The 13,770-nt window shown below is 49.6% G+C and overlaps 1 protein-coding gene across 1 annotated transcript in view; it reads left to right on the forward strand.

The window, feature by feature from the left end:
- Positions 1-12,415: 12,415 nt before the first annotated feature.
- NRIP1 (nuclear receptor interacting protein 1) overlaps positions 12,416-13,770 on the forward strand; it is a 78,301-nt gene continuing 76,946 nt past the window's right edge. Inside the window, exon 1 of the mRNA XM_040423227.1 lies at positions 12,416-12,603. The gene's annotated coding sequence lies outside the window, so the exon portion shown is untranslated. The remainder of the gene's footprint in view (positions 12,604-13,770) is intronic.

Raw genomic sequence — 13,770 nt, forward strand, 5'->3', positions numbered from 1 at the left:
CTCTCAGACTGTACACCACTGCACGGCAAAGACAAGTTTCAGCTTAGTGCCCTATATATGTCCATCTGAATGGCAGGCGGTCAGGGTTCACCCTGTGTTACAGGACTTCCTCTTTAGTGAATAAATAACAGAGATAGCATGACTGTCAGGTTATGTGCAGGAGCACTTTCCAATATGTGGAAGCATAACATAGGAGCATGCAGGATCGCTGCGCTGCGCAGAAAGGCACCAAAAATTACAGCTTAAAAGGGGTTGTTCATACTGACGAGCCGAGATATTCAGAGCCGATCAGATATTGATGGCCATAGGCTATAGATTAGGCCGTCAATATTAAAGGGTTGGTGCAGTGCAAAAGATATTGATGACCTGTGCACAGGTTAGGTCATCAATATCCGATCGATGGGGGTCCCACTCCCAGCACCCTCGCCAATCAGCTGTTTGAAGGGGTAGCATCGCTCATTAGAATGCTGCTTCCGCTTCTAAATTAGCTCACTAATATACTTTTGAGCAATTAAGCCAGCTTTCCTTTGCAGCAGTTTTGATAAATCTCCCCCAATGTGTGCAAAAAATAAATAATTTGAAAAAAGCCCATAAAAATGCAGCAAAACATGGAGGTGCTTTTGTTCCAGCAATAGATGTTTTTATCCTCTGAATATCCAGTTTATTTGGTATGCAAATGAGCCATAAGGTGCCCAGAGGGGCGTCACTCTTGCAGGAAGGAGACCAGACAGGCCCCCTGCCACAATGTGCCCACCCTCAAAAGACGAACTTAAAGCGAACCTTTCACCAGGATTTCACCTAATAAACCATTACCAGTACCTTATAGATTATCCTCATTCTGTTTAAATGCATTCTTGTCCCGCTTTCCTGGGATGTATATTGATGAAAAAAACGACTTATAAAGTCCTTGTCTCCAGCTCCTGCAGTCACGCTAGAAGTCAAGGGGGTAGCCCTTCCTTCACTCCGGGCTGTAACTCCCCTGCCCTAACCCCTCCTCTAACTAGTGTAACTGACACCCGGCTCAGTCGCCGGGACCGCGCTTGTACTGGCGGCGCATGAGGGGTTAGGGCAGGGGAGTTACAGCCCGGAGTGAGGGAAGGGCTACCCCCTTGACTTCTAGCGTGACTGCAGGAGCTGGAGACAAGGACTTTATAAGTCGTTTTTTTCATCAATATACATCCCAGGAAAGCGGGACAAGAATGCATTTAAACAGAATGAGGATAATCTATAAGGTACTGGTAATAGTTTATTAGGTGAAATCCTGGTGAAAGGTTCGCTTTAAAACCCTGTCCCCGGGTCCCACTAAGCCACGCCCCCTCCCACCCCTCAGCCAACAGGGATTGAAAAAATTAAGTTAAAAATCAACTTCTAGGTTCCACTAAGCCACGCCCAGATCTGGTTACGCCACGCCCCTCCAACTCCTCAGCCGACAGGGATTGAGAAAGTGAGGTTAAAAATGAACTTCTGTCAGCTGCAGGGGTGGGAGGGATGGTGACTTTCTCCCTGCAGCTCACACTCAGACAGCACAGTGCTGCTGTCTGAGAGTGAGCTGTTCAAAAGGACATCCTTGTGTCCGTCCAGGCCCTACGCCAGATGGAGGACAGGGAGCCTGAAAGTCGGACTGTCCAGCCTAACACTGGACCTACGGACACCCTAGGGGCAGGCTGCTGTGGAGGTCCCAGTTAAGGGGATGGTCCACTATGGAGGTCAGTGTTAAGGGGCAGATTGCTGTAAAGGCCACTGTTAAGGGGGCGGGCACCTATGGAGGTCACTGTCAAGGGGGTGGTATGCTGTGAAAGTCACTGTTAAAGGGGAAGGCTGCTGTAAAGGTCAAAGTTAAGGGGGTGGGCTGCTGTGGAGGTCCCATTTTAAGGGACGGGGCACTGTGGGGGGGGTCAGTGTTAAGGGGTGGAGGGCTGTGGAGGTCACTGTTTTGGGGGTGGGGTGCTGTAGAGGTCACTGTTAGGCTACTTTCACACTTGCGTTCAGAGCGGGTCCGTCTGGTGTCTGCACAGACGGATCCGCTCCTATAATGCAAACGCTTGCATCTGTTCAGAACGGATCCGTCTGCATAACTGTTTATTTCAGATCTGATTTTTCACTTCGGAAAACTCAGATCCGACAGTATATTCTAACACAGAAGCGTTCCCATGGTGATGGGGACGCTTCAAGTTAGAATATACTGAGAACTGTGTACATGACTGGCCAGATGCTGCCAGGCAGCAGGGGGCAGACCCCCCCCCCCCTCCTGTATTTAACTTAGGCTACTTTCACACTTGCGTTCAGAGCGGGTCCGTCTGGTATCTCCACAGACGGATCCGCTCCTATAATGCAAACGCTTAGATCCATTCAGAACGGATCCGTTTGCATTACCATGAACAAAAAACAAACAAAAAAAATATATATATATATATTTTTTTTCCCATGATAATGCAAACGGATCCGTTTTGACTTTACATTGAAAGTCAATGGGGGACGGATCCGTTTGAAAATTGAGCCATACTGTGTCAACTTCAAACGGATCCGTCCCCATTGACTTACATTGTAAGTCTGGACGGATCCGTTTGCCTCCGCTCGGCCAGGCGGCCACCCGAACGCTGCAAGCAGCGTTCAGGTGTCCGTCTGCTGAGCGGAGCGGAGGACAAACGCTGCCAGACTGATGCATTTTGAGCGGATCCGCGTCCACTCAGAATGCATTAGGACTGGACGGATCCGTTTGGGGCCGCTTGTGAGAGCCTTCAAACGGAGCTCACAAGCGGACACCCAAACGCTAGTGTGAAAGTAGCCTTATTGGTGGCCAGTGCGGCCCCCCCTCCCTCCCCAGTATTAATTGTAACCAGTTCGGCCCCCCTCCCTCTATATTCATCGGTGGCCAGTGCGGATTCCCAGTATTAAATATGACCTGTGCGGCCTCCCCCTCCCTCCCTCCCCAGTATTAAATATGACCAGTGCGGCCTCCCCCTCCCTCTATATTCATTGCGGATTCCAAGTATTGTGACCAGTGCGGCCTCCCCTCTTCCCACCCCCCCCTAATTAAAATCACCCCCCCCCCCCATCATCGGTGGCAGCGGAGAGTACCGATCGGAGTCCCAGTTTAAATCGCTGGGGCTCGGATCGGTTACCATGGCAGCCAAGACACTATTGCAGTGTCTGTGACCGGCCGGGAGCTCCTCCTACTGGTAAGTGACAGGTCTGTGCTATAGGCAATGCGCCGCACAGACCTGTCACTTACCAGTAGGAGGAGCTCTCCGCCGGACACAGACATCGCAGCTCGCAGGTAAGTATAATGCTTCTATTTATTGCTAAGTAACCATGGCAGCCAAGACTGCAATAGCGTCTTGGCTGCCATGGTAACTGATCGGAGCCCCAGCGATTTAAACTGGGACTCCGATCGGTACTAACCGCTGCCACCAATGATGGGGGGGGGGGTGATTTTAATTAGGGGGGGGGGAGAGGGGAGGGCGCACTGGTCACAATACTTGGAATCCGCACTGGCCAACAATGAATATAGAGGGAGGGGGAGGCCGCACTGGTCATATTTAATACTGGGGAGGGAGGGAGGGAGGGGGAGGCCGCACTGGTCATATTTAATACTGGGAATCCGCACTGGCCACCGATGAATATAGAGGGAGGGGGGCCGCACTGGTTACAATTAATACTGGGGAGGGAGGGGGGGCCGCACTGGCCACCAATAAGTTAAATACAGGAGGGGGGGGGGGGGTCTGCCCCCTGCTGCCTGGCAGCATCTGCCAGGCAGCAGGGGGCAGTCATGTACACAGTTCTCAGTATATTCTAACTTGAAGCGTCCCCATCACCATGGGAACGCCTCTGTGTTAGAATATACTGTCGGATCTGAGTTTCACGATGTAACTCAAATCCGATGGTATATTCTAAAATAGAGGCGTTCCCATGGTGATGGGGACGCTTCAAGTTAAAATATACCATCGGATTGGAGAAAACTCCGATCTGATGGTATATTAATAGGGACTCCTGACTTTACATTGAAAGTCAATGGGGGACGGATCCGTTTGAAATTGCACCATATTGTGTCAACGTCAAACGGATCCGTCCCCATTGACTTGCATTGTAAGTCTGGACGGATCCGTTTGGCTCCGCACGGCCAGGCGGACACGAAAACGCTGCAAGCTGCGTTCGGGTGTCCGCCTGCTGAGCGGAGCGGAGGACAAACGGTGCCAAACTGATGCATTCTGAGCGGATCCTTATCCACTCAGAATGCATTGGGGCTGGACGGATCCGTTCGGGGCCGCTTGTGAGAGCCTTCAAACGGAACTCACAAGCGGAGCCCCGAACGCTTGTGAGTTCCGGTTATAACTAAGGCTACTTTCAGACTAGCGGCAGGACGGATCCGACAGGCTGTTCACCCTGTCGTATCCGTCCTGCCGCTATTTCGCCGTGCCGCAGGACCGCCGCTCCGTCTCCATTGACTATAATGGGGACGGGGGCGGAGCTCCGGTGCAGCACGGCAGTGCACGGCGAAAGGCCGCCGGACTAAAAGTACTGCATATCCGACTTTTTAGTCTGGCGGCCTCTCACCGCGAACTGCTGTGCTGCACCGGAGCTCCACCCCGTCCCCATTATAGTCAATGGGGACGAAGCGGCGTTCTGGCGGCACAGCAAAATAGCGTGAAAGTACCCTAAGCATGTAGCATAGGAGGCGGTACACATGCGCTATTTAGTGCTGTTTTCTGCAAAAGTAGCAGGGATGAGATCAAAGCATAGCACCTGGATGTGCGATTCATTTCTTTTCTTTTTTATAATAACTAAGGGTACTTTCACACTAGCGTCGCTGGATTCCGTCAGGCAGTTCCGTATGCAGGCAATCCGTATGCAAACGGATACCATTTGTAGACGGATCTGGATCCGTCTCACAGATGTATTGCAATACCGGATCCGTCTCTCCGGTAATCATCCGGAAAAACGGATCTGGTATTTATCTTTTTCACATTTTTTAAAGGTCTGCGCATTTATTTTTCCGGAACACTTAGGGCCGGATGTGCCATTAATGCATTTTAATGTAAAATAATGCCGGATCCGTCATGTGTTCCGGTATTTTCTTCGTCCAAAAACCGTACAGTGACTGAACCGAAGACATCTTGATGTATACTGAACGGATTTCTCTCCATTCAGAATGCATTAGGAAAAACTAATCAGTTTTTTCCCCGGTATTGAGCCCCTAGGACGGAACTCTATACCAGAAAAGAAAAACGCTAGTGTGAATTAAGTCATACCCATAAGTTATACAATGCACTTAAGAAAAATAACTTCTACTTGTGTCTTCCTGTAAATAAGAAGCAGTGACCTCACCGAGGGACCGGCACAGATTGCAGAGACTTGGCAGAGACCTGAAAAATCTCAGGACAGTCTGGATCCCTACTGCTCCGAGGCAGACGGCGAAGCTCGTACACAGCTGAGCATATTGTACCTGAGCTCGTAATACAAGCGACAACGTCACCTCGCTGCTCCCTCGTCTTTTCCAAATCCATTGCCAGTACACCATGTACTCACCCGTACCTGTGAGTGTGGCCTACAACAATGAATTACTTTCTGCATTTATTCTGATGATCAACATGAACTGGTCACAGGCAGGCTGGAATCGCACTCAGCGCTGGGAAGAGTATTTGATCCCTGTTATTGAACATATAAGAGTAGACAAAAACAACCCGGGTAAACGCATAGCAATTTTATCCAACAGCCCATCAGTCATGTCAGAAAGTAATGCTACATTCACGTGGCAGTGAAAAAACGGACACACGGGGAGATTTATCAAACTGGTGTAAAGTAGAACTGGCTTAGTTATCCATAACAACCAATCAGATTCCACCTTTCATTTTCCAAAGGAGCTCTGAAAAATAAAAGGTGGAATCTGGTTGCTATGGGCAACTAGGCCAGTTCTACTTTACACTAGTTTTGATAAAGCTCCACCACAGTCAGTTTGTATGGCCATTTTTCAAATATTTGTGCATCCATTTTCTGGCTATCTGTCCATTTTTAATGGTCGAGAAAAATGTCCATTACAGGCCTCATGCACACGGCCATGCAGTTTTTTGCGGTCCGTGTGTCGTAAAAAGATATCAACAGTTTACCCGATAACAGTGACCTCTACAGTAACCACCCCTTTAACAATGACCTCCACAGTGCCCGCCCCTTTAACAGTGATTTTCACAGTGGCCGCCCCTTTAACAGTGACCTCCACAGTGGCCACCCTTTTAACGCTTACCTCCACAGTGGCCGCCCCTTTAACAGTGACCTCCACAGTGCCCGCCACCCCTTTAACAGTGCCCGCCCCTTTAACAGTGACCTCCACAGTGCCCACCCTTTTAACGCTTACCTCCACAGTGGCCGCCCCTTTAACAGTGACCTCCACAGTGCCCGCCACCCCTTTAACAGTGCCCGCCCCTTTAACAGTGACCTCCACAGTGCCCGCCCCTTTAACAGTGACCTCCACAGTGCCCGCCACCCCTTTAACAGTGCCCGCCCCTTTAACAGTGACCTCCACAGTGCCCAGCCCTTCAACATTGACCACCTCTTTAACAGTGACCTTCATAGTGGCTGCCCCTTTAACAGTGACCTTGACAGTGCCCACCCCTTTAACAGTGACCTTCATAGTGACCGCCCCTTTAACAGTGACACAGTACACAGCAAGGGTTTGTGGAGTGACTGTCCCCGCATGTTCAAGTGGATGAGGTGCGTTTTTTTTTAACTCCTGAAGGAAATTCGTTTTTAATGGCCATTAGACGGGTGCACTGCTGTCTATACAGCCGTTGAAAACGGGCCCATTAAAAAATTAATTGGCAGAGATTAGCCCCATAGGCACGGATGTTTTTGTGAATGTCGTGTCATGTGAATGTAGCCTAACTGTCCCCACTGATTGAAACACTATTCTCTACTGAGGAATTGCAGCCAACTCATCTTGGCAGAACAGACTTACGCCTTTAAGGCCCCTTTCACACGGGGGAGTATTCCGCGCGGATGCGATGCGTGAGTTGAACGCATTGAACCCGCACGGAATCCGGACCCATTCATTTCTATGGGGCTGTGCATACGAGCAGTGATTTTCACGCATCACTTGTGCGTTGCGTGAAAATCGCAGCATGCTCCTCTTTGTGCGTTTTTCACGTAACGAAGGCCCCATAGAAATGAATGGGGTTGCGTGAAAATCGCAAGCATCCGCAAGCAAGTGCGGATGCGGTGCGATTTTCACGCACGGTTGCTAGGAGACGATCGGGATGGAGACCCGATCATTATTATTTTCCCTTATAACATGGTTATAAGGGAAAATAATAGCATTCTGAATACAGAATGCATAGTACAATAGCGCTGGAGGGGTTAAAAAAATAAAAAATAAATTAAACTCACCTTAATCCACTTGATCGCGCAGCCGGCTTCTCTTCTGTCTCCTTCTTTGCTCATTGCAGGAAAAGGACCTGTGGTGACGTCACTCCGGTCATCACATGATCCATCACATGAACTTTTACCATGGTGATGGACCATGTGATGACCGCAGTGACGTCACCACAGGTCCTTTTCCTGCACACAGCTAAGATGAAGACAGAAGAGATGCCGGCTGCGCGATCAAGTGGATTAAGGTGAGTTAATTTAAAAAAAAAAATTTTTAACCCCTCCAGCCCTATTGCACTATGCATTCTGTATTCAGAATGCTATTATTTTCCCTTATAACCATGTTATAAGGGAAAATAATAAAATCTACACAACACCGATCCCAAGCCCGAACTTCTGTGAAGAAGTTCGGGTTTGGGTACCAAACATGCGCGATTTTTTTCACGCGAGTGCAAAACGCATTACAATGTTTTGCACTCGCGCTGAAAAATCGCGCATGTTCCCGCAACGCCCGTGTGAAAGAGGCCTAAGGGTCCTTCCACACATGAATTTGCACTAGTGTTTTTCCCTATAGTAAAGGAGATGTCAAAATGCCAGAAAATAAAATGCCAAAAGCTTCAGCGAGCTGAGTTTAAAAAAAAATGCCACCTAATTAACACAATGCCAGTGGCAGAAAATGCTTGTGCGTCCTGCGTTTCCCATCTGGAGCTGGTGCTTTGGCCACACCAAAAAATGCCACAAAATGCACAAAAACGAAGTAAAGACCTATACCCTAATACCAGAGTTCTTTTGGTCCTTAAAGGGGTTGCAAACATTTATCCCCTAGGAGGTGACTGCTGGGACCCCGGCCGATCACAAGACCAGGGGAGGGTGGCCACGCTTGCGCGGCCTTCATTCACCGCTACTGCCAATAATAGCCAAGCGTGTGCGCTCACAACTTTCTGGACTCCCATAGCAGTGAATGCATGCATGGTGATCTCTCCTTCACTTTGGGGGTCCTGTTCTGCAGATAGGAGTGGGTCCCAAAGGTGAAACCGGCACCTATCTGACATTGATGGCATATCCTAATGATATGCCATTAATGTCTGAGTTGAGAGTATCCCTTTACGTTTAAGATTAGACCTAGAGAACCCCTTTAATTTAATATCAGAATTGGAAAACATGGCCGTTGTGATGCCCACTGGTATCTCAGCATTAAAGGGGTTATCTAAGACTATAAAAAAGTGTCCCCCATATGCCGGGCCCCTCGCACTGAATCTACTTACCCCGCTCTGCTCTTGATCCCCGTACGCGGATGAAAACATCCGGTGTCGGGGGGAGCAGCCAATGGCAGGCAGGGACAGGGAGGAGGCTCCCTAGCGTCACCTGCGATACTAGGGAGGCTTGTCCCGCTCCCCGCCTGCCATTGGCTGCTCCCCCGACACCGGATGTTTTCATCCGTGTGCAGGGAGAAGCAGCAGAGGCGGTGTGGGGGCCAGGAGCGGGGTAAGTATATTCAGTGTGAGGGGTCCGGTATATGGGGGACATTTTTATAGTCTTGGATAACCCCTTTAACAGCTGAACATCAATATCTTATGGCACACTTTTAAATTCCCTGCAGCCATTTTGACTGTGGGCACGATTCCTGTTTCCTGCCGCTGACACTGCCCTGCACACTTCGGGGGAGCAGTAGCGATTGATGCTGCCTCTCCGCACACTGACAGACCCTGCCGAAATCCCCCAAACAGGTCAAAGATTTATACGATGACCACTTGCTGAAAACTTTATATAGATGATATGTGATCAAATGCTGATAAATATCAATATTATTAAAGGGGTTGTCCAAGATTTTGATATTGATGACCTATCCTCAAGATAGGTCACCAATATCAGATCACTGGGGTCCAACTCCCGACACTCCTCCCTGCCGATCAGCGCCGCAGTTCATCAGTCACATGGCCTAGGTGTGCAAGTGAATGGGCCTGGGCTGCAATACCAAGCACAGCCACTATACAATGTGTGGCACTGTGCCTGGTGAGCTACAAGGAGGCTGCGGCCTCCTCAAACAGCTGATCGATGGGGGTCCCCGGAGTAAGACCCCCACCAGTCTGATACTGATTATCTATACGAGCCAATTCATCTATATCAGAATCTCAGAAAACCCATTTAATAATAGACGTTAATAATAATAATAATACTGTAAATTTCCTTTAATACAGAATCAAATAAATTGGACGCTATAGATCCTGAATGACTGAATATTCTGGACTATCAGACAGTCATAGAAATGCATAGAAACTACCCTGCACAGAATAATCCATAATACTTTCTATGTTCGTCTATTGTATTTTGGTGCAGGAAACAGGTGGCAGATTATCAGACATCCTGGATTATCAAATAAAGGAATTTTTACTACAACTGATAAATATACTGAGACCTGTTTATGCCATTCAGATGTATTCATCAGCATTATTAATGTATATCCCAACTATTCCGGGTCATTGTGCCTGTGGGAGCCTGCAGCATCCTCCCCCAGATCCTGACAGCCCCCACAGGTGTGCCATAGAGGGTGCAGGGGTAGCAGCAGAGGCGTTGCTAGGGTCTCAAAAGATCCGGGGCCAGCTATACCTCTCACATCCAGGGCCTCCAGGTGACGTCTCCTCCGATGTAGATCTTCTCTGTCATCATCTTCGCCATTCGGTCTGGACAACTTCTCTCAGCCGCCTCGTCTCTGCAGAGTGTGACACACGGACATCTTAGGTTCCTCACACTTCTATCATCATCTCCAACCTGGAGTCCCAACAGTGTTATCCTGCTGCTCGCTGTGCCCCCCAAATACTATCCTGAAGAAATATGAGTGCCACCCATAGTAATAGTGCTCCTCCAAGTCCCACCAATAGTAATTCCTTTCCAGAATGCCCCCATTAGTAATACTGCCCCCAACAGTGATAATGTTCCCCAAGAGTGTCCCCATTCATAGAAGAGTCCTCCAGTATTAATAATACCCTCACAGAGCCCCCAGTAGAAATAAGCCCCCCTATTGTTCCCCCAGTGGTAATAAAGCTCTCTACAGACCCCTCAGTAGTAATAAGGCCCCCATAGTGCTCTTAGTAGAAATAAGGCAGATTTATAAGTCCCTCCTATAGAGCCCCCAGTAGTAATAAGAACGCCTAATGTCTCCTGGATTTGCAGTAGCTCTTTCCCGCCTCTACTATACAGTCCCATGTAAATAACATCACACCATCAATCCTGCCCTCTCCAAAATACAGTTCTATGTAAAGAACATCACTACCCTCCCTTCAGCCCCTCCAACATGCAGTCCCATGTAAATAACACTATTTCCCTCCCTCCGCCATAGAGTCCCATGTAAATAACATCACACCATCTCCCCAGCCCCCTCCAATTTACAGTCCCATGTAAATAACATTCCTCTCTATGTACAGCCCCATATAAATAACATCACCTCCTCCCCAGTCGCCTTCAACATACAGTCCCAAGTAAATAATATCACTCCCTCCCACAGCCCCCATCAACATACAGTCCCATGTAAATAACGTCACTCCCTCCCCAGCCCCCTCCATCATACAGTCCCATGTAAAGAACATACCTCCCTCCCATAGCTGCCATCAACATACAGTCCCATGTAAATAACATGCCACCCTCCCCCAGCCCCATGGAAATAATATAACTTCCTCCTACTGCCACCATCAACATACAGTCCCATGTAAATAACATGACCCCCTCCCTTCAGCCCTAACATACAGTTCCAGTTAAATAACCACAACTCCCAGCATTGCTCTGCCTCTCCCTTCCCTTACCTCTCCTCCTGTAGCAGACATTACCACAGCTTCTTCCCCCAAGACTTCTACTCTTCACTTCTGTCCTCTCCTGCACTGGTCACATGATGGTGACATCATCACAGGTCCTTCTCAACTACTGCCTGGTTTACTGGTCACATGACCTGTGATGTCACCACGGGTCCTTCAGATCTTCCACTGGATTAGATTCAATTGTATTGCCCTCCTGAGGATGGCAATACAGTTACCGTAATTTTCGCCCCATAAGACGCACTTTTTTTCCCCCCAAGGGAGGGAATGTACACGGACGTCACCCGTATTTTTTGCGGATCCGTTTTTTACGCACTGCAAAATACATATGGTCATGTGTATGAGCCCTAAAGATCAGTTTTTATTTCTATTTGTAATTTTTCTGCACTTTATTACACATAATGCACCGATTATTATTGAGTGCACACATTTATAAAGAACTGTGCCGATGACGTCACCTGCCTGAGCCGCAGGATCATTTCTTATTGGTGAATGACGGATCCTCACTTTTTCACCTTGAGCTCAGAGTGTTGTATTGTTTAATTTTAGAGAAGATAGATAGACACATCCAAGTGTGTGTGTTCTTCCGCTGCCCCGTGTGTAGGCACTGACCCCTCACGCTGGCAGCACGGCTGGGTGGCAGTGGTGCTGTGTGTGGGCACTGACCCCTCAGGCTGGGTGATAGTGCAGTGGGCTCCTCCTCAGGCTGGCAGCACGGCTGGGTGGCAGTGGGCCTCCTTCAGTGCTGTGTGTGGGCACTGACCCCTCAAGCTGGCAGCACGGCTGGGTGGCAGTGGTGCTGTGTGTGGGCACTGAGCCTTCAGGCTGGGTGGCAGTGCAGTGGGCTCTCCTGCTCAGGCTGGCAGCACGGCTGTGTGGCAGTGGGCCTCCTCCTCCTCCAGTGCTGTGTGGGCACTGATCCCTCAGTGCAGTGGGCTCTCCTCCTCAGGCTGGCAGCACGGCTTGGTGGCAGTGCAGTGGGCTCTCCTGCTCAGGCTGGCAGCACGGCTGGGTGGCAGTGCAGTGGGCTCTCCTGCTCAGGCTGGCAGCACGGCTGGGTGGCAGTGGGCCTCCTCCAGTGCTGTGGGTGGGCACTGATCCCTCAGTGCAGTGGGCTCTCCTGCTCAGGCTGGCAGCACGGCTGGGTGGCAGCGGGCCTCCTCCTCCCCCTCCTCCAGTGCTGTGGGTGGAAGGTTGAGCTGCGCCGTGTGATGAGTGGCAGGCGGTGGGAGGGCCTGTGCGCGGTGCCGGGTGAGCTGGAGGAGGACACTCAGACATTGCAGCAGAGCCCTGAGCCTCACACAGGAGGAGGACGCGGCGCCGGGGAGGACTCTGCAGCCGCTGCTCCCTGCAGGTCACACTCTGGGATTTGGGGGACAATGTGGATGCTTGGTGCGCTGTTCCCTGGACATGTGAAGACCTGAGGCCTGACTCTGGGGTGAGTACTAGTCCTCCTCCTCCTCCTGCTGTATTGTTACCAGGGAATGGCCGTGACTGTGGTGCTTCTCCTGCAGCCCAGTGTCTGGCTCAGGAGGAAGGAAGGGGCGGCCGGGGGCTGCCAGCATTATGTCCCCGGAGCACCCGCCTATGTCCCCGGAGCATCCCCCCTATTGTCCCCCGGTGCTGGGGCAGGAGCCCGTGTCACCAGGAGATTTCTGGGTTTGTCACCAGACCTCTGGATATGAGGTAATGCTCCACCTTGGGCTCTGGCACAGTGACACCGCCTGGGGTTATGTTCCCAGCCCCCCAGGATTAGGCTCACACCGGAGGGGCTTCTGCTGGTTACTTACAGGAAACAGGGGGGAGAGCAGTACCCTCAGGGCCACCTACCTGAGCTGTCACAATGGACACTGGCTGGGCAGGGTGGGGGAGTGAAACTAGGCTGCAGACTTTGTTATTGGCAGGATGTGAGACTTGTGTGTTATACATTGTATCTCCAGTCACTGAGCAGTACCCCGGAGCGCCAACCTAGGCGGCAGCGCTGTACGACGTGCAAGGGGCATCGTGTAGAGATGGCGCCAACATAGACCGGAGCGGTTTATATCAAGAAGGAGCAATGACAGTGATTGTGTATATTAATGCATCACCGTCATAGTAATACCAGTATGTTGTGATGGCACCAACATATACTGGAGAGCTTTATATCAAGAGGGGGCAGTGATAGTAATATGGTGTAGTAACGTAATAACATAGTATTGCTGTGGCACAGCATAGACCGGAGTGGTTTATATCAAGAGAAAGCAATGACAGTGATTATGTAACTATATATTAATGTATCACCGTCATAGTAATACCAGTATATTCATATGGCACCGGCATATACCCGTGGGCAATAATAGTAATATTATATAAAACCAGTGTATTGATATGGCACCAACATATACCAGAGAGTTTCCCTATCAAGAGGGAGCAGTAATAGTAATATTATATATTAATGTATCACCGTCGTAGTAATACCAGTATATTCATATGGCACCAACATATATAGAAGAGCTTCACTATCAAGAGGAAGAAATGATAGTAATATTGTATATTAATGTAATACCAGTATATATATATATGGCACCAACATAGACCAGAAAGCTGTACTATCAGGAGAGAGCAA

This window comes from Bufo bufo, chromosome 3, assembly GCF_905171765.1.
Source record: "Bufo bufo chromosome 3, aBufBuf1.1, whole genome shotgun sequence".
In the NCBI taxonomy this organism is placed as follows: Eukaryota; Metazoa; Chordata; class Amphibia; order Anura; family Bufonidae; genus Bufo; species Bufo bufo.